This window comes from Sarcophilus harrisii, chromosome 3 (genome assembly GCF_902635505.1).
Source record: "Sarcophilus harrisii chromosome 3, mSarHar1.11, whole genome shotgun sequence".
Lineage (NCBI taxonomy): Eukaryota > Metazoa > Chordata > Mammalia > Dasyuromorphia > Dasyuridae > Sarcophilus > Sarcophilus harrisii.
The window spans coordinates 183,991,728-184,013,067 of NC_045428.1; the positions used below are offsets into that span (position 1 = coordinate 183,991,728).

The 21,340-nt window shown below is 33.4% G+C and overlaps 1 protein-coding gene across 4 annotated transcripts in view; it reads left to right on the forward strand.

The window, feature by feature from the left end:
* Positions 1-21,340, forward strand: part of CADM2 (cell adhesion molecule 2) — a 1,401,218-nt gene that overhangs the window by 1,227,145 nt on the left and 152,733 nt on the right. The gene's annotated exons all lie outside the window — the stretch shown is intronic.

Sequence of the window (21,340 nt, forward strand, 5' to 3'; positions counted from 1 at the left end):
ACAAGCAATCATTGACCATCAGGACCTGATTAAAGATCTGGGAGGCATCAATTAGACTAGGAAGCATGTGATGTAATAAAGATCCAGAGAGTTCTGACTGTTTTTTTTTTTTTCTTCTGTTCTTATATATTCTATTTCCTAGTAATAGCAGGTATATAGTAGAACTATTTAGATAATATAATATCCAGAAATAGTAGAAATCATAAGTTCTACATTTCAAGGGAGTAATTGTAATAGAAAAACAACTAGATTCTGTAATGCCAGAGAAACTGAGGCGGGAGAGAGATTAGAGAGTTTTCAATATTTTATTAATTGGAGAGTATAATTGACTGGACAGGACTCTCGTCTCAAATTATCCAGTCAGACAGAGATAAAGAAATACTGGGAGCAAGGAAACCATGTTGGTCCCAGGGCTGGAGGAGACTGTCATACAGCCTCCAGCAATGAATGGGAGGAACCCAGCTTCTTAAATACTCTTTAGAAACAAAGAAGGGGTAAGAAGCTCAGGAAAACTTCTGTCAGGATGGAGGGAGACCATAAATCCTAAAAGCCCAGAGACAGGATGTCTGAATACCCAGAGATAAAGATGTCAGTGAGGTATCTTGGAATATTTTAGAGGGATATTGTAAATTCTTGAGGACAGGAAAGAGTCAGGAGTTCTGCTCTCTTGTTTATCTTGCTAACAATTTATAACCTTAGGGTAAAAGGTTCCCAATCTTAATGGACCAGAGTGGGTTTTTGCAACTAAGGGAATAGTTAGGGAGACTGAGATAAGGGAAACTAGTGCTGGGAAACCGAGTCAGAACAGTTAAAGAGAACTGTGGCATAACAATTCAAAACTTTGCTGTGAAATTTGCCATACCTTGGAATTAACAACTATAATGACAAAAATAACTTCTTTTAAAATGTTTCTTTTTTTCTGACTGAAACAAAAACAAAACTACCAGAAATAATTCTAATCAGGCATCTGTTCTAATGACTTACAGTGAGATAGTGAAGTTCAAAAAAATTGTCACCCAGAATCTCTTGATAAGTAAGATGAAATGGTGAGACTAGCTCATCTTTCAAATTCTTTCCAACTGAAAAATTCTTATTTTAATGGTCACTTATATAAGTGCTCCTTACATCTATCTTAAACTTATTTCATGATAATGCTTATTTTCCATGTAATTCTTCAACTATTGAGTAGTCAGAATAATAATCCTACCTTTAAAAGTTAAATAAATATTGTAATGCCAGAGAAACAGAGCAAGACAGAGGTTAGAGATCAATTTAATAGTTTATTAAATGGAGAGATATACTGGGACCAAATGGATCTTGGTCCTAGGGCTGGACGAAACTATCATCTCAAAGAATCCAGCACTGAGTATTAGATAGCAAGATTTTTTTACAGGATAACAAGAACAATGACATAATGGGGGAGGTGCCTGCATGGGGGTAACCTAATGGGGGAAGGCAGCTAGGATGACACAATGGAGGGAGGTACTGGAGAGGTTACTGATATTCTAAGATGTCTAAAACGGATAGACCTTTATCAGGTCAAACATTAAGAAGGAATGATTATAGCCTAAAGATATAAAACCTTTATCTCATCAACATTAAGAGGGAAAGATCATAACCTGAGGCAGAATAACTATATAGGACAATGGAGAAACTGGGTCAGGACATTAAAAGGGAACTGTGGCATAACTATCATTTATGAAGCTATTAGAAAAACAAATTTATAATTGATTCATGTTTTATTTAGATTTTAATATAATTGAATTGCCTTCTGAATATATATATTTCTTTATAGGCCAGATTAAACCATTATCTTTTTTATATTATGCATTTGCTTATAAGCTTTTTAAGTGATGAATTGTGCCTACCAAGATTTTTTAGGTTGTTGACTTGAAATTTTATGTTCTTCAGTTCTATTATATCATTTAACAACTGTATAACATTTCTATAAAATTAAATCTGTATCTTTGCCAGATGTGTTTGCCAGATTATTATAGATGCAATGTTAATACTTAGTATTGGTAGTTCTTTAAAATTGATCCATTAAACATATTATTAAAGAAAACAAGTTTTTCTTATATCTTGAATATGGGTTATTGTTGTCTCTTGTTTGATCACATATATCCTATATGAAACCTAAATATTTTCTGTACCTTGAAAATCTTAAAAACATTGCTCAACTAAAAGTAAAATGTTTACTTAAAGTAAATATATTTAAGCATTATATCTTTAATCCTATTTCCTTGGTATAAGATTTAAGAAGAAAGATAAGATAAAGTCTTTGTAGATTTTCACTCAGGATCTTTAATTATACCTGCCTAATTGTGAGTAAATTCTTAGTACTCCAAGTCTTTTAACATGAAAAAGGATAAAAATGGAGATGAACAAAATGTCAATAGGAATTTCTGTTTAGATTTGTGAAGCCAAAATGATAAATGAAACTAAGTCAGAATGGCAGTGTACTGGCAAGAAGCTTAAGTGTTCTTCTTTACATGTTGATAGCATGCTTCTCTTTCCAGTCACTTAAGCTCAAAAACTTATGCCACCTTCAATTAGTTTCTTTCTCTTGCTCTCCTCCCCCTACTTAGTTGGCAGTCTCTGTCAATTCTCTTGCTTTAGTAACTTTTCCATCCATTTCTTCATTATCATTCCTGTTATAGTCACCTCTGTTGGGTTCAGTATTTCTTTCTCAAGTACATTTTTCCTATAGGTGCTAAAATTATTCTTCCTCTGGCAAGGGTTTGATCAAAAATCATTTGTTCAAAAGGATTCCTTTGCTTAATAATCTTCAAAAGTCTTCTTATTGCCTATTGTATTAAAATACAAACACCTGAGTCTGGCATTTAAGGCCTTTCCCAAAGTGGTTTCAACTTCCTTTTCAACCTTACCCTTGTACTACTTCTATTAGGCTCATGCATTTCTAGCAAACTGGTAGCATATTCCTTATTCTGTCATTTCTTATACAATATCCTAATGCTTGGAGTACACTGCACCTATTTGCATTTCTCTGTTGAGCTGGAAGATCCTTAAGAGAAGGGATTGTGTTGTTTTTTATTATGTGTTTATTCATATTCATAAACATACACTGTACTCTAGGGTTTACCATCTTTATTTGAAATTTGGGAGACAGAGGAAGTGTGTGTGTGTGTGTATTTATGTGTGACCACTAGACCTGTGATTTTTATTTCTATAGAGAATTATTGATGTGGAAAATATAAATTCAGAAGAATGGCTTGAACCTAGGTTCCTTCTATCCCCAAACCTGATTCTCAAATTATTGTACCATAATGCCTTAATCCTTGCACAGAATAAGCACTTCATGTTTGTTGAATATTATTGAATTGCCTATTCTCTTCCTTTGACTCATCTCTCTTGGAATTTCTCTTTATTATTTCCCTTTCTTCTCCTTATTCCCTCTAGGATGTTAAAAAACAAAAAACTGAACACGTATCAATTTTCATGGTAACTACTCTACAAAGCAAAATCAACCAGAGATAATCTTTCTCCCCCCCAAAATGCAGTATTTTTAAGAGCAAACTGTGTCTTCTCTTTCTTTTGTAACAATATAATTCTTATATTATAATAATTCTCACATTATAACTTGAAAAATTTCATATACTTACTAAATTATTTCTAATTATTATGTGATATTAGAAAAAGAGTAGTTGAGAACACGTAAATTCTAGTCCAGCCTCGGAGAAATATAAACTCTGATGGTGGAAATGAGGATTAGTTGTGGTGGAAGAATCCATTACTTACAAAATATTTAGACCTTGATTTCTAGAGAGAAGAGATTTAGATTTTTCTCCCCTCCAATTACCACTCCCCACTCAAATGGTGATAACATTTTTCATGATGTTATTTGTGCATTGGAGACACCACACCTAGCAAAAAGATTGCCTAGGCAAGTCAAAGCTCTTTGAATTGAGGTTTATTAGCCTTGGTCATCAGGATCTGAAATAGCAGCTTGGTCGTAAGAGGCAGAGTTAATCGCAGGAGCCAAGAGCTCTGAAAAATGGATTTTCCTCCATCCTAAGTGAGGAAATTACAAAAACTAAGAGGAAAAAAATTCCATTAATCAAGGGTTCCTAATCGCAAAATCACCCCACCCCATCTCCATTCTTGTTTCTACAAAAAAGAAAGGAATGCCCTACAAACTGAATTTAAATTACATTTTTCAAATAAAGCAAATATCATAGGCAAATAACTCAGGTATGCTGCTGCTGCATTTGGGCCTGTTTGCTCTTTTTTTGATTTTGACACTTGAAGAGAATAAGCTAAGGTAGCACAATGTGGCTCCATTTGTAAGTATACAGATCTGTTTCCCACCCCCTTTATCCTCCTTTCTTCAGCTTCACTCTGATTCATTTCTAGTCTTCAGGTAAGGACAAAGATGGCCATTTATTTTCACTTTGTAGCATACTATAGCCTTATCTGTAATCTGTGAAAAATTTCTTCTTAATTACAAAAGGCCAAAATCGGATTTCGTCCACACCCTGAATTTAGATGGAATAGCCATCCTGATAGCTTTGAAATAAATTACTCAGTGATGTGTTTAGATGAGCTACCATTGAGTCTCCTGTTTCTAACCTGCCCTGCTAGATGCTAATGTTGTTTTGCTTTTGAATGTGAGGACCCTAGTGACTGTTTATGAACAATCATGCCTTATTTGGCTGCTTTGGATTGAAGCCTTTTTGCCATTTTCCTGTGAAACAGCTGCATAACTTGGTACAGGACCAAGTTGTTCCACTTGACACTGCTCTGAGGAATGTTATTCTTCCATTAAAAGAGAGATTACTGTATATGTCTGCCTATTGTTTTAATTTTAGTTTAAAGTGATGATCAGGCTAATGCTGGCTACTTTTCTTTTTAAGTCCACTCTATTTCTGCTTTCCTCTATTCCCCTCCTTTTTTTCTCTCCCTCTCCCAGGATAGCTTTTAGGCTGTTCCATTCATCATTTTTTAAAATGTACCTAAATAATGCATTTTAAAAATGTACCTGAATAATGAACTTCTCTCATGATCTCCCCCACCACAAGCTTAAACATTTTCAATGTAATGCTGGAGAGACTGAGCAAGATAGAGATTAGAGAGTATTTAATAATTTATTAAATGGGAGAGATTTATTGGGACCAAATGGATCCATGGTTTGGTCCCAGGGCTGAATGAGACTATCCTCTCAAAGAATCCAGCAGCTAATGTCAGATACAAGATTCTTTTATGGGGTTGCAAGAACAATGACATAATAGGAGAGGTACCTGGATGGGGATGACTTAATGGGGGGAGGAACCTATGATGACATAATGGGAGGTACTAGAGAGGCTCCTGATATTCTAATGATGTCTAAAATGAATAAAGACCTTTATCCCATCAAACATTAAAAGGGAATGAATATAGCTTGAGGTCTAAGATATAAGACCTTTATCCTATCATTAAGAGGGAATGCTTATAACCTGAGGCAGAGTAACTGAATAGGACAATTAGGGAAACTGGGTCAGGACACTAAAAGAGAACTGTGGCACAACAACATTTTCCAGTTTGTTTGCAAAGTCTTTGGGAATATTTGAGTCGCTATCATTCCATTATGAGCCATCAGAAAATGGTTTGGAAGTGTAAATAAATATGACACCTTAAAGATTTAAGGTGCATTGAAATAAAATAATAAGAAGAATTGCTTGTGCTAGCAATTTAGCATCTTTTGGGCTAGTATCTTTTCAAAACATGACACTTCAGAGTCAGAGACAGACATATGAACCAAAGATTAAACAACTAAGAAAATAAAGGACAGAGAAGTTGATAATCCATGTAGATAGAAAGAGTTCCTTCATGTGAAAGTTCCTTTCACCAATGGCAGAAATGGAGTGTCCAACATCAGTCTATGGCTAAAAACTGCTCTATTTCCCGGAGACTCTGGAAAAAAAAATTCAGAGGGCCAACCTCTCCAAGCAAAAATCCCAGATCTCCAGTCACCTGAAGGCCCAAGGCAGAGACCCAAAGGTCACTAATCTCTACTCCTGTTCTCAGGAGTATATATATATATATATATATATATATATATATATATATTTTTATTTTTTTTTTTTTTTTCCATTAATTCCCTTGACATTCTTGATCATTTTTTTCTTCCCAGATGAATTTTGTTATTATTCTATAAAATAATGTTTGAGCAATTTGATTGGTATGGTGCTGAACAAGTAGATTAATTTAGGCAGAATTGTCATTTTTATTATATTAGCTTGGCTTACCCATAAACAATTGATATATATATTGATATATATATATATATACACACACACACACATGCACCCACATATATTTTAATGTCCTGACCCAGTTTCCCTAATTGTTCTATCTCAGTTACTCTGCCTCAGGCTATAACCCTTCCCTCTTAATCATTAGAATGTTTGATAGGATAAGGGTCTTATATCTTAGACATCATTAGAATATCAGATGCCTCTCCCCATCTCCTGTACTTCCCCTCATTATGTCATCATTCTTATTACCCTATAAAACAATTTTTTTTTTATTTGACATTTGTTGCTGTTTTCTTCGAGATGATAGTCTCATTCAGCCCTGGGACCAAACCATGGATCCATTTGGTCCCAGTAAATCTCTCCCCTTTCAAATAAAGTATTTAAAAACTCTAATCTCTATCTTGCCTCAGTTTCTCCAGCATTACAATTTATAAATCATGTTGGGAGAGAAAAATCAAAATACAAGGGAAAATACCATGGGAGAGAAAAAAAAAAAAAAGAAAAAAGTGAATAAGTGAATATAGCATGTGTCAATTTACATTCAATCTCCTTAGTTGTTTTTCTGGATTCAGATGGCATTTTCTGATTAAAGTTATTGGGATTGCTTTACATCATTGAACCACTTTGAAGAACCAAGTCTTTCATATTTGATCATTGTAAACATTCTGTTCTTGGGTACTATGAATTCCTGGTTCTGTTTTTTTACTCAGTATCAGTTCATGTAGCTCTTTTCAGGTCTTTCTATAATTAGCTTGTTCATTTTTTTAATAGAACAATAATATTCTAATACCTTCATATGCCACAACTTGTTCAGTCATTTCCCAATTGATGGGCATCTAATCATTTTCCAATTCTTTGCTACCACAAAAAAGAACTGCTACAAACATGGTTACACATGTAGGTCCTTTTCTCTCCTTGATAATTTCCTTGAGATACAGACTCAATAATGGCACAGCTGAGTCCCAAGGGTATGCACAGTTTGATAGCCCTTTTAGCATTTCAGATTGCTCTGTGGACTGGTTGGACAATTTCACAACTCCACCAATAAAGCACTAGTGCCCCAGTTTTCCCACATCCCCTCTAACATTTATCTTTTCCTGTCATTTTAGCCAGTCAGAGAGATGTGAGGTGGTACCTCAGAGTTCTTTTAATTTGCATTTCTCTAATCAATTGTGATTTAGAGCACTTTTTTTCATATGCCTATAGATGGCTTTAATTTTGTTATCTAAAAATTGTCTGTTCACATCAATTGGGGAATGACTTGTATTCTTATAAATTTGACACTTCTTTATATATTTTAGAAATGAGACCTTTATTAGAAACACTGGCTATAAAGATTTTTTTTTCCAGCTTTGAAATTCCCTTTTAATCTTTGTTTTTGTGGGTTTTGTTTGTACAAAACCTTTTTTAATTTAATGTAATCAAAGTTGGCCATCGTGCTTTTGATAATGTTCTCTAGTACTTCTTTGACTATAAATTTCTCTCTTCTCCAAAGATCTGATCTATTGCTCCCAAATTTGTTTATAGTATTATTCTTTATGAACAAATCATGTACTCATTTTGACCTTATTTTGGTATAAGATGTAAGATGAGTCTATGCTGACTTTCTGACATATTATTTCCAGTTTTCCCAGCAATTTTTGTGTAGTGAGTCTGTATTCCAGAAGCTGGAATTAGGGAGTTTATTAAACAGTAGATTGCTATAGACCTTTATTATTATGTCATATATATATCAAATCTATTCCAATGATCACTTTATTTCTTAGTTTCTTATTTCTTTCTTTATCCAATCCACTCTATTTCTTAGCCAGTACCAAATGGTTTTGAAGACTGCTACTTTATAACATAGTTTTAGGTTTGGTACTGCTAAGCTTTGCTTTTTTTTTTTTTTTTCCATTAATTCCCTTGACATTCTTGATCATTTTTTTCTTCCAGATGAATTTTGTTATTATTCTATAAAATAATGTTTGAGCAATTTGATTGGTATGGTGCTGAACAAGTAGATTAATTTAGGCAGAATTGTCATTTTTATTATATTAGCTTGGCTTACCCATAAACAATTGATATTTTTTCAGGTTCTTAGATCTGACTTTATTTATATGAAAAGTGTTTTATAATTGTGTTCATGTAGTTCCTGGGTTTGTCTTGGCAGGTAGACCTCCAGGTTTTTTATTTTGCCTACAGTTATTTAAAATAAAAGTTCTCTTTCTATCTCTTGCAGCTGGGTTTTGGCAGTAATATATAGAAATGCTGATGATTTGTGTGAGTTTACTTTATATCTTGCAACATTGCTAAAGCTGTAAATTGTTTCTAATAGGTTTTTGAATGATTTTCTATGATTTTCTAATTTATATTATCATATCATCTGCAAAGAGTAATGATTTTATCTCCTCATTGCCTATTCTAATTCCTTTAATTTCTTTTTGTTTTCTTAGCGCTAAAGCCAACATTTCTAGGATAATATTGAATAATTGTAGTAATAATGAACATTCTTGTTCCACCCCTATCTTATCGGGAATGTGTCCAGCTTTTTTCCATTATAAATAATGCTTATTGTTGATTTTGGGATAGATGCTGCTTATTATTTTAAGGAAAACTTCCTTTAGCCTTATGTTCTCTAATGTGTTTAATATGGATGCAGTATTTTGTCAAAAGCTTTTTTTTGGCCTATGTTGAGATTATCATGGGATTTCTGTTGGTTTTGTTATTGATATGGTTGATTATGGTAGCACTTTTCCTGATTTTGAACTAGCCCTTCCATTCTTGGTATAAATTTCATTCTTTTTAGTTTATTTGACTAATTCCTGTTGTCTCATAGAATCATTAGCTTAGCTTTCACTAGAAATTTTTTTCTAATTTTTAATGTATAATTTTCTTCAGTTAGCTTTTGTATTTCTTTTTCCTTTTTGTTGTCTACTTTTGTTTTCTTTGGGTGATTTTTTTTTTTTTTGCACTTGGCCAATTGTATATTTTAAGAAGTTATTTTCTTCAAATTTTTCCTCTTCCTTTTCTAAGCTGTTGACCCTCCCATGCATAGCTCTCATTTCTTTTCTCATTTTTTTCTTCTACCTCTCTTATTTGTCTTTTAAAATCTTTTGTGAGCATTTCCAAGAAGAATCTTTGGGCTTGAGTTCAGTTCATATCACCTTTCAAAATTTCCTCTGTGGACATTTTGTCTTTATCTGAGTCGGTGTTTTGGTCTGTTCTGTCATCATAGTACTTTCTATGGTTAAATTTCTTTTTTGTTTCTTGCTCATTTTCTTTCCTTTTCTTTTTTCTTTTTTTTCTTTTTTTTCTTTTTTTAACTTTTATGAATGAGTTCTCCTCCTGGGCCAAAGGAGATGCTGTCCTAAGCTTCCTATGCAGCTCTGAACCTTGGCTTTGAACACAGTGGCCCCTTATGTTTTCATGGGATAGCTTTACCTGATCTTTTCAGGAAACAACCTGATTTCCCAGAGTATGTCTTCTGAGCTTGCACTGGAGGTTGCCTTTCTCTGCTGAGCCAGCCCTATCTTAGTTGCTGCTTTGATGTGATTAAGACCCTCTCACTGACTTTCCTTGAATCTCTCTGAGCTGAGCTGAACATCCTTTTCACCCCAGTGAGACTGACTTTTGCTGAAGTTTTTCCAGTCTATCTTGAGCTGGGGAGAGGTTTCATTCCATCAGACTCTATTCAGAAAGCTGGTTTCATGTGGTTTTCAAGGAAAACCGAAAGAGCTCAAGCAACTTTCTGGCTTTACTCCACCATCTTGTCTCCTAATTTGTTGTGTTTACTATGTACAAGTTACTTTGCTAATTAGTTCTTGCTCTCAAGGAGCAAAGTTAAGAGAAGTAGGGAGGATATGAAATAATATGTGTACCAAAAACATAGTTCAAATGGGGTAAATAAGAGGAACAAAGGAGAACATTTAGATAATATAATCTGAGAGATTACTTTGAACTTTGAATTTATTTAATTTAGGGAAGCCTTCATAAAGGAGTAATTACTTGGGTTAACCCTTAAAGCAAGATTTGAACAAGCAGAGTCTGGAGACACTGAATTTAGATGATAAAGTAATACATAGATGAACAACCAGAAGCGTAGTCTGTTTGGAATATAAAATGCATAGTATATGAAGAAGAATATAATGAAATAAGAAAAGATAGGGAGGTTAAAAATGAAATTTTGTGGGCTTTAGATCAATCATTAAGCAAGAGTGTTTTTTATTTTATTTTAAGTTCCAAATTCTTATCCTTCCCCTCTTAACAACTCATTGAGAAGAATCAAAATTTCCACTACACATATAAAGTCATATAAAACATATCAATAAATCATTTTAAAGTATCTATTCTATACCACATTACATATTAATCGCTGTAGGCAAAAGAGATAAAAAAATGAAACAGCTTCTGTCTTTAAGGAATTTAGATTCTCTCAGTATAGAAAAGGAAGTTTTATGTCATCCAACAAATTAGAGAAAGACACTAAATGGTTTTGTGTGTGTGTGTGTGTGTGTGTGTGTGTGTATGTGTAAGAAAGAGAGAGAAAGTGAGAGAGAGAAAGAATGAGAAAGAGAAAAAAAGAGAGAGAGAGCTATCTATGGATTAGGAAGAATAATCTGGATTCTGAGTGATGGAAAGATTGGAGAGAACAGAGATTAGAAGCAGATAGTACAAATTGGGGGCTATAACAAGAGCTTGGTTGAAAAATAACAATAGCTAATATGCATATAGAGAGCACTTAAAGGCTTACAAAATGTTTTAACTGTCTTAGCTTTTGCTGCTCACCATGACCCCCCCGCAATAAACATGCTATTATGATCCCCAGTTACCAGTGATGAAATGGGGGTCTCAGAGATTCCATGATTAGATAAAAGGCCACAGCTTATTGTTGTGGTTGCTGTTGATTGAAAGTGAGGAAATGCCATCAGGTTTTAAACTTACAGTATTGTTGGAGAATTGGGGAGAATAATTATAGCAAAGTTTTAGGATAGAGGCCAAATTGCAGAAGTAAGAGTAAATGGATATTAAGAAAATACATAAAGATATCCCCATAAAATGGGGATAATGATAGTACCTCGCACAGTGTCTGACACATAGTAAATAGTATTAGGTTTATTATTTCTCCCTTTCCCATTTGATCAGAGCATCATTTTTTAAAATTTCCCCCCACATATACGCATGTATACATACATGTAGGTATATGTAATATGTATATACATATTTGCTTCAATAATCCACAGTTTTATCAATATGGATATTCTTCCACCAATGCACAATAGGCTCCTCATTTTAGAAATCCTAAAAGAGTTAGCTTGGATTTTTATTTCATTGTATTGTGTTTAGTTGACACAAAAGAGTTGCATCCTTCATGCCCCTCCTAAAATCTTATCTTCTATAGAAATTATATATATATATATATATATATATATATATATATATATATATTTCTGATTTATCCTAGATATATCTTGTTTGTGCATAATTATTTGCATGCTGTCTTTCCATTAAATTATGAGGTCCTTGAAAGTAGTTATTGTCTTTTTTCTTTATGTCTCCAAGTCTTAGGTTAGTGCCTAGCACATGGTAGGCAGTAAAATGTTTATTGCTTGACTAAATGAATGAATAAGGAAGGAAGGAAGGAAGGAAGGAAGGAAGGAAGGAAGGAAGGAAGGAAAAAGAAAGAAAGAAAGAAAGAAAGAAAGAAAGAAAGAAAGAAAGAAAGAAAGAAAGAAAGAAAGAAAAAGAAAGAGAGAAAGAAAGAAAGAAAGAGAGAGAGAAAGAAAGATAGAAAGAGAAAGACAGAGAAAGAAAGAAAGAAAGGAAGGAAGGAAGGAAGGAAACCACCACTAAATAGTGAAAACCTTTAACAATAGGATTACTTGACCTAGGAGTATAAAAGCAAGACATTATATTCAGCTATCTGGATAGGTATGTCTAAGTAGTTTAACCCTATTCTCAGTGACCCAATATATGTCATAACCTGGCTTCCACACATTTATTTCCTACCAACCCTGGAAGTATGGGTTGGGGAAAGTAAGGGAGAATCTACATTTGCTGGTTACCTTATGTTCTTTATGAGAATATGCTTAATAAATTACAATTTATGTCATTGTGCCCTGCATAGTCTTTATTTTTATGTATTTGCTCATGATGATATACTGTTTGGTTATATGTGAGTATTAAATTGGTTCTGAGTTATCCTATTCATTTTTCTTTTAATTACCCATATGTTGAGGTACCCATGTGAATTTCCTTTTGAGGTTAGACCATATGGCCTTTTTCTTCCACCTCATGGATTCACAATTCAATCACACGTTTACTCCCTGGAACCACATAAGTGGTTATCTTGGAAATGGGACAGGATATATTTGGTTTTGTTTTTGAAACAAGAAGTTGAATCTCAATAATCTCCACTGCTGTTATTTATGCTGGGCATCTGTGGTATGCTGGGCACTCAATCATTTTCAATTAAATGTTCAAATATCTTGTGGAAGTCCCACAAGAGCATGCAGAACCAAGATTATAGACCCATAGAGGAAATATACTTTCTAAACATTTCCAGGTAAGCAGTTTTCTTACAATAAAAAGCCAATTATTTTGAAGGATTATGTAAATGCTCAATGAGTAACCTTATACAAAAATGTCTCAATATGTTTAAGACTCCATTGTGGAATTATTTCATTACATACAGTGAATAGAATTCAAGGAAAAATGTATTTTTTTGCTTATGCAGTTAAAATGGTATTACTTATTGATATATTGTGTCAAATTATAGCAGCTCTGTTCTGCTTATGTCTGAGTAACCATGTCATCATTATTTGTCTTTATTTGAAAAACAACAAATACAGGCTTATAGATGCAGAATTTGAAGGACCCTTAGAAGTTTCCTATACCCCTTGTTACGAGGCAAAACAAACCTGAGGCTTAAAGTGACTTGCACAAGACTGCATAGTTCAATAACCAGTCTCCTGTTTCCATGTTTTATACAACAGACTACATATAGACACACAGTATGATGAATGTAAAAAGATATATGTGTATGTCCTTACACAAAGATAGCAAATCAATAATGCACATTATAATCCATTTTTTTCTTCCCCTTCCTGTATGATTCTTGTCAATAATCTCCCATAAACTCACCATAGTGGCTCCACCCAATGTACTAAAAGCCTCCCTTGATTCTTTTCAAATTGTGAACATTAGAATTCACAGGTTTCATATTTAATGTCAGGTATGACATGGGGGTTAGAGCATTAAGCTGTAAGTGCATTTAGGAAGACCTGAGTTCAAATCCATCTCTATACACTAGCTATGTGAATGTGTGTAGGTCATTTAACCTCTAATTTAGTTTTCTCATTTGCAAAATGGGGATAATGATAGTACCTCGCACAGTGCCTGACACATAGTAAATAGTATTAGGTTTATTATTTCTCCCTTTCCCCTTTAATCAGAGCATCATTTTTTTAAATTTCCCCCCACATATAAGCATGTATACATACATATAGGTATATGTAATATGTATATACATATTTGCTTCAATAATCCACAGTTTTATCAATATGGATATTCTTCCACCAATACACATGGCAATCCTTTTATGCCTTAGTAATTTTTTCTAGGCTAATGAAGGTGAGAAAATTCCTTACTTCATAGTCAACTTTTGGTGACAGACTTTTCTAAATATATTTAAGCTAGTTCTTGAATAACAGACACATTTTGTTTCTTGGCTCAGGTTTGAAGTTCTTCGTCTGCAAGGGTTTTTTTTCTACCAATACAGACTTTGGGAACATAAAGTATCTTCTACAATGCCAAAAGATATCAAAGTAATATCTCAGTGAAGAAGTTGCATTTTTAATATACTGAATAGATTATTTTTTATTTTCTTCTCCATATTATTTTACAGATGAGGAACTTCGACAAATAGGATTAAGTAACTTGCCCAGAGTCAGATAGCTAGCATGTATCTGATGTCCAATTTGAACTCAGGAAGAAGAATCTTCTGACTCTAGGCTTGGCACTTTCACCCCTGTGCTACCTAGCTCCCTCATTTTGCATACATGCATGCATATGTACATACATACATATATACACACAGTCTCATATACACACATACACCACTTACTATTTTTACATTCATTTATATGTACATTAATATCTAGATGTTTGTATATATGCACGCACACACATATATATTGTATTGTATAATTAAAATATTGCTTGTAGTAAAACAGCAGAATAAATTTATATTTAGTAATAAAATAAGCTTAAGTGCTAAGAATTATAGCTTTTATTTAATTCATGGGAGCATATTGCCCAGTTGAGTGTAAGTGAATAAGGTGTTTTTTTCCCATTTAATTTGTTTTCTGTTGTGTTTTTATCATGAGCAGATGCAGGAAATAAAATTTAAAGGCAAGTGTATTCAGCATCTTTGTGGCTATTAGAACCATTCATAAATATGTAAAATGTAAGGCATTTTTCCTGCTTGTGATATCATTTTCCATAAATGATACAGCTAAGATGGAAATATTCCTGTGTTTTTTATTTAATTTTGCAATTTTTTAAACTTAATCAAAAGCTAAACTTTTGGTAAACTCCTGAAGCCTAAATTTCCTTATATGTAAAATAGTGTTAATTTTACTTTGCATTGCCTATCTCACAAAGTTGTTCCAAGGAAAGCATTCTACAAATCTTAAAATGATATATAAATACGAGGTCCAATGTTTGAGCAGAACTCGGGGAAAGAAAGTGCTTTAAAGAAAGCAACATTAAAATTAGCTTAAAACATGATCATCCAAGATAATTAATTGGAGCAAAAAGACTGATTGTAATAGTCATAAAAACTATATCTTGTCAATGGGAGAAGTCTAGGAATATGGGGGAAGTAACTAAAAAGGTAATAGAAGAGAAAAAGATGTTCTTGTGTAAAGAACAGGGATCTGGGAATCAGTCACAGGATATGATGCTATTGCAAAGCTAAATGATATTGGTAATTACTTAACTGTCTGGATTTTATCTTACCTATTTATTAGGGAGCAAGTCTGTATTGTGCCTTCCACTTCTAAAATTGAATAAATGAATGAAATATTTATTAAGCATTTTCTTCATGGAAATATTGTCCTAGAGATTTAGAGGACACAAGCAGAAAGATAAGACTGTCCCTACTCTCAAAGAACTCATATTCTAATGGAGGAGAAAACAACTAATATTTCAGATGCAAGTCAGATTTTTTTTTTAAAAGCATCTTTAAGATGTAGCTGCAAAAAAAGATATTAATGTTTTCTTTAATGTTATTTCCAGTAATAACATTACACAAGTTTCTGATGTTGAACCATTGAATAGTGCCAAAAATGCTGATGGCTATGGCACTGCAGGAGCCTTTTTCACAAGGTGTTGCTTCCTATGATGATGGTAACAGGCAGTAGGTTGCAAGCATTGCTCCTTTTCACAGCTCTTGGGCTCAGAATCCTGGATTGTATTCTTCAGGGTCTGAGGAGAGAGAGAATTTAAGATTATAGTGATTTTTTAAAAATTTGCCTGGCACATTCTGCCTCTTGTCTCTCCTTCAGCAAGGTTGGCTTGCTTCCCTGTGTGGCAATTTATGGGGATGGCTGGCGCCTTTACTATAGGAGTTGTTTCCCTGGATGATGGCTGTGAAAACTGGACAAGAAACAGGACTGGTTGTTGGTGGTTGGGGGTAGGTTAGGTGCTGTCCCTCTCAGGATTCTTGTACCTATCTGCTTGTAGGTAATATTTAGTCAGCAATTGTTGCTAGTGGCAATGAAAAGGTAATCCTCTCTGAAAATAATTTCTCCCCTCACTGATATTTGTGGGAAAAGGGCTAGAAGTAGGTATCAAAGTGTGCTATCTTCAAGACTTTGGGGTTTCAGGCTTTTGTGCTGTCTTTAGTATGATCTTAAAGGAGACAGTAGTTAAGGCAGTGGTAGCTTGACACTTTTCTTTCCTTCATGGTGCTTTGCAGTTTCAGCTAGGATAACTGCTAAAGTTATAAGGAAATTAGTTGTGATTAATAACTAATCTAAGGTGGTGGTTGTTTGAATAGAAAGAAGGGTAAAATGTAGAAGGAGAATTGAAAATAATGGCAATTGATATCTGGGTATCTGAGACAATATGGAGTTTGAAAACAGATTGCCTTCTATAGAGAAACAAGGAAGTCTGAAAGAGGGATTGGTCTGGAGAAAAAAAATGAATTTTTGAGATATCATTTAGTTTGAAATAGCCAATACGAACTTGTTGATGAATGGACTAAAACCAAAGGTAGAGAATGGGCTAGATAGAGAAGTCTTTGAATTATTTCCATAGATACTATACTTTTTCCATGGGAGCTCATGAGTGTATATAGAGAGAATATGTAGAGAACAGAGGAAAGTCTAGGATAGAGTCTTAGGGAATAACTACAGTGATAAAAAGTGACATCATACATTGAGAACACTCATAAAAATAACACTCACAGAAATAAGACAATATAGTATCCTAAAAGCCCACATAAGGGAGAATATCTAGTAGAGAATGATCAATAGTGTTATATACATCAGACAAATCAAGAAAGGTGAGCACTGAGAAAAGAATATCAAATTTAGCACTAAAGGGATATTTGGAGACAGTAGTTTCATTTAAGTAATCGGTCAGATTTCAAAAGGTTAATGAGTAAGAAAAGAGGAATTGAAGACAACAATATGTACAGATTTTTGTTTGTTTTCCCTATTAGGTTTGCTAGGAAAGAAGGAGAGATATTGAATAATAGTTTGAGTGGCTGATACAATCTACTAAGTTATTTTAAGGATGATTTATTATCAGGCATGCATATTAAATGTTAGAATAAATATATAATATGGGCACTATAAAGTGAAAGTTTGAGTGAAGTGCTTGAATGGACCCTGAGATCACTGTAATGTCATCAATACAATATGCCTAAAAATATTGAGTATTGGGACATTGCAACTCAGGTAGAACCAAATTCAAATTTGATTTCAATTCTCTAAGTCTGTTTCTTCATGTAAAAATGAAGAAAATAATATTTCTAGTACCTACCTCACAGTGTTGTTGTGAGATTCAAATTAGATAATATATGTGAAACATTTGAAAAACTTTAAAGAATTATCTAAATAAATATCAGTGATTTTTTTTTGGTTTCACACTTTTATTCCCTGGGATAGATTGTCATTTGCTTCCTCTAACTGCCTGCTATGAAAATTCCATTAATAAAAGATTAAGAGTTTTTTTCCTCCAGTATTTTCAATCTAAGAAGGCAGAAAGACACCTAATATGCTTTAGAGAGGGTTTCTTAAAATAGCCAAAATAAAGTTTCATTGCTAAAATAGTTGTTTAGTTTGTCTGAAAAATTCATTTATTTTAATCACCTCATTCCTGATGATGATAGAGAAATGAGGTGCTACTTCTTAAATAATTTTGGATTGTATAATATAGGTGAAATATGTCACAGGCAAAAGTAGCATGATATTTGTAAAACTGTATTTGATATAAGATTTAAATCTTTTAGATTCATTGCTTTCTCTTAAAATAAAATAAATTAATCTTTTCAAATAGTAACTGAAATAATTTGACATGCCTGATATGAAGTTGGACTGACTTTTTTTTCTCTATATCTGAGATTCTTTAGCTGTCTATCACAAAGGATTGACAGTTGTCTAAAATGGAAATTGAGTCAAATAATTTAAGGCCATATATTCTTAATGTGTTATCTGTGAAAATCTCAAGTATCCCAGAGGCTTATTTTGGTTCAACTATGCTTCTTAGTAGTTGAAACACACATTAGTTGGAAATTAAGAACTTGAGAAGTATGAAATGAATTACAGCATATGGAATTATTCTAAATGTGTACACATGCACTAATGGCTTGCATGAGAGATTTTGATATTTACTAAAGGTATTTTGATCTCTCAATCAAGAATTTAATTATTAATAATAAATATTTTCTATTTGCTATAGAAATTCTAATTATAGATAAGGCAAAGGTAATTGTTTCTGCTTTGAACACAAAGTCCTTGTGCTTGAAAAGAAGCATTTATATCAGATTTGCCTATTTTTCTCTCAATTCTAAGATCTGTTGGTATTTTCAGATTGCTGCAATATGATCTTTTCTCCAGATAATATTTTATTTGTTGTGTGGCAGATTGGTGTGTGTGTGTGTGTGTGTGTGTGTGTGTGAGAGAGAGAGAGAGAGAGAGAGAGAGAGACAGAGAGACAGAGAGACAGAGAGACAGAGAGAGAGAAAGAGTATGTGCATGTGCATGTGCATATCCAGAATTTCACTGGAATTAAGAATGCCATTATGTTCCAGCTTTCTAAAAAGCTTTTACCTATTAAAAATGAAAGCATTATTGTTTCAACTCCAACTCCCATACTTAGTGTAAAAAATGTCTAAAAAATTAGTCAAGTAGAGCAGCTCTAGAATAATCCAATTTGGAATTAAGTAGAGAGGTACGTTTTCTTAGTTGCTATTGAAGTTTCAACTCTTTAATGCTTTTGTCAACTTCTAGTGCAATCATTTCATCTGACTATAGTCCTTAATATAATGATGCTCCTCCCACTTGAGAGCATATTAACTCAATAACTGGTTCTAAGAATTTAGATGAGCAGATAAACTCGGAATCACAATTTCAACTTTCAGTGTAATGGAACAATGAGGACTGGATTAATCTCTCTACATGGGCTTCATTGATTGCTAATTCTAAAAAGTCACTCTGCTAAATGAAAGTACAAATAGCAGTAGTGTTTTGTGTTGATCTAAAGTAAATGAATTTTTTTGAAGACTCTTATAAGAATCATTGGGATTTTTAAACCACAAACAGAAAAACAAATTCATTGATTTTTCAAGGAAGTGAATTACACAGGGATAAGAAATCTCATAATCCATGCTAGCCAAAAAATTAGTAAAATATCTAATGATTTTAAATATGAAGCAGTAAATTGAAAAGAGTATACTATATGATATATTACAAAATAAAAGCACATATATACTTTTATTTAAATTAAATTTAGATATTTCAATATTCAATAAATGTAAGCCTTCTGGAGCTCAGTCACCCATCTCCTAGCTTCTATCAAATATTGATGACTTCTCTAACCAAAATCAGGTAGTCACCCCCAATACACTTCTCAAGTCACCTGTCCAGAGATAAGATACTATCACCTACCTATTGTCTTTTGTCTTAACCTTCAGGGTCTTCTCCAAACCAACCTCAGATTCTTAAGGGAGAACCTTATATAATTTAAAAAGCCTCCCTTCAACAAGTCTCTAATCATTTATACTCAGCCTCGACTCAGTATGTGGTTAACATCCTGCCACCCCTTTATATTTATCTTATTCCAATGATTCTGAACTCCACTATCCCCAGCCACCCACATTCCTACTCCTTTTGCTTCCAAACCTATGTCTTGATCTATATCTGGACACTGGACCCAGATGGCTCTGGAGGGAAAAATGAGGCAGATAACCTTGCCCAGCCTTCCCTCACTTCAATCCAATTCACTTGCATGTCATGGCATCACCTCTGTGATGTCAAGGTTCTCTTCAAGAAAGAAGGTCAAACAACAATCACTACTGCAAATGTCATGTTCCAGATGTTCCTACCTCTTCATAAAACCTCTTCTTTCTTCCTCATTCCTTCTGATGCTAAGACCTGCCTGTCTTTTTATGATGTTGTTTCTCACACCACTTTACTCTTTTCAAAACTGGCTGTACTTTATCTGATATCCCTAAATAGCTTTTAGCTTCATCATTCAATAGAAACTGTCTTCACAGATTTAAAATACTCAAGTTTAAAAAACTGAGTTTGTATTTTGTCAATACAAACTAGCTGTGGGTTCAATCTATATAAATAACTGAAGAGTTGTTTGCTAGAAAAGAAAAACAATGAATAATATTTGGGGACAGATTATGTAGCCACATTATTACAACTCAGCAAGCAAGTAACCCAGACTGCTAAGGGAGAGCAATACTGACATTTTTTTTTTAACTTTTAATTTCTCCTGGTTGCAACCATTTTTTTATTTTAGGTTTTAAAAGAAAGTTGTGACTATGAGGACAAGTGAAGTAATATAAGGATACTTCCAGGAAAGGAAAAAGAAAGTTTCTTTCCTCACCCCAGATTCCAGCATGTTGATACCTCAACTAGATAAATTTATGGTTAATAATTTTTTTACAACCTCAGGAAATATATGCATATGGACACTTTTTTATATAAATTGAATCAATATCATAATCACTTAGATCCGATGATAAATTGTAATAAGTATATATGTTGAAAATAAAGTTTACAGATACTAAAGAAAAAATGATTCTCCAAGCCAAGCATTAATCATGGATTTATTTTACAAACATAATGAAGCAAATGAAATCTAATCACTTTTAGGTGAGCAGCAAACTAAGTTAAATGATGGTTTTATGTACCAAAGATTGTCAGGGCACATGTCAAATACCAAAATGGAGGTTTTTAAAAATACTGTATTTACTCACATACTTGTTCCCTTTCACATTTGACAAGAAAATCAATAATAAAAAAAATAATAATCTAACTCCCATTATAATCAATCTCTCTAACTTTTTACCCCTCTTGCTTTGAAGTAACATCCATGAATGTCAACAGAGGATCCTCAGAGGCTTTAAGAACATATATCAGCTTCTTTCACAGCTTTAGGAAATACTTTTTTCCCCTACAAAGTTTTATGTTCTTCGTCTTTGTCAGTTCAATCACAAAAGCAGCAAGTATTATCCTGCTGCTTGTCACTGCTGAGATTAAGGAAATGGTGAATGAATCAATATTGGCTCTCTCCAGTTGCCTCTATCCTTCCCCTTTTTTTATGTCTCTCTCCTTTCAGTTCTCCTGAGCTGATATTTGTTTGAGGGTACAGACACTTGGAGCCCTTTAGGGGAAATTGCCTGCTGACATAGCAGTCTGGACCAACTTCTTCTGAACCTTCTGACAGCTGAAAAAAATACAAAACATGGACAGAAAAGGCAATATGAAATAATTTTAAAATCACCTTTCAATCATATTGCAAAATTATTTTTTGCATTGAATTCATGTCCTATATTTTCTCTTGCAAACACAGGGATGTGAACA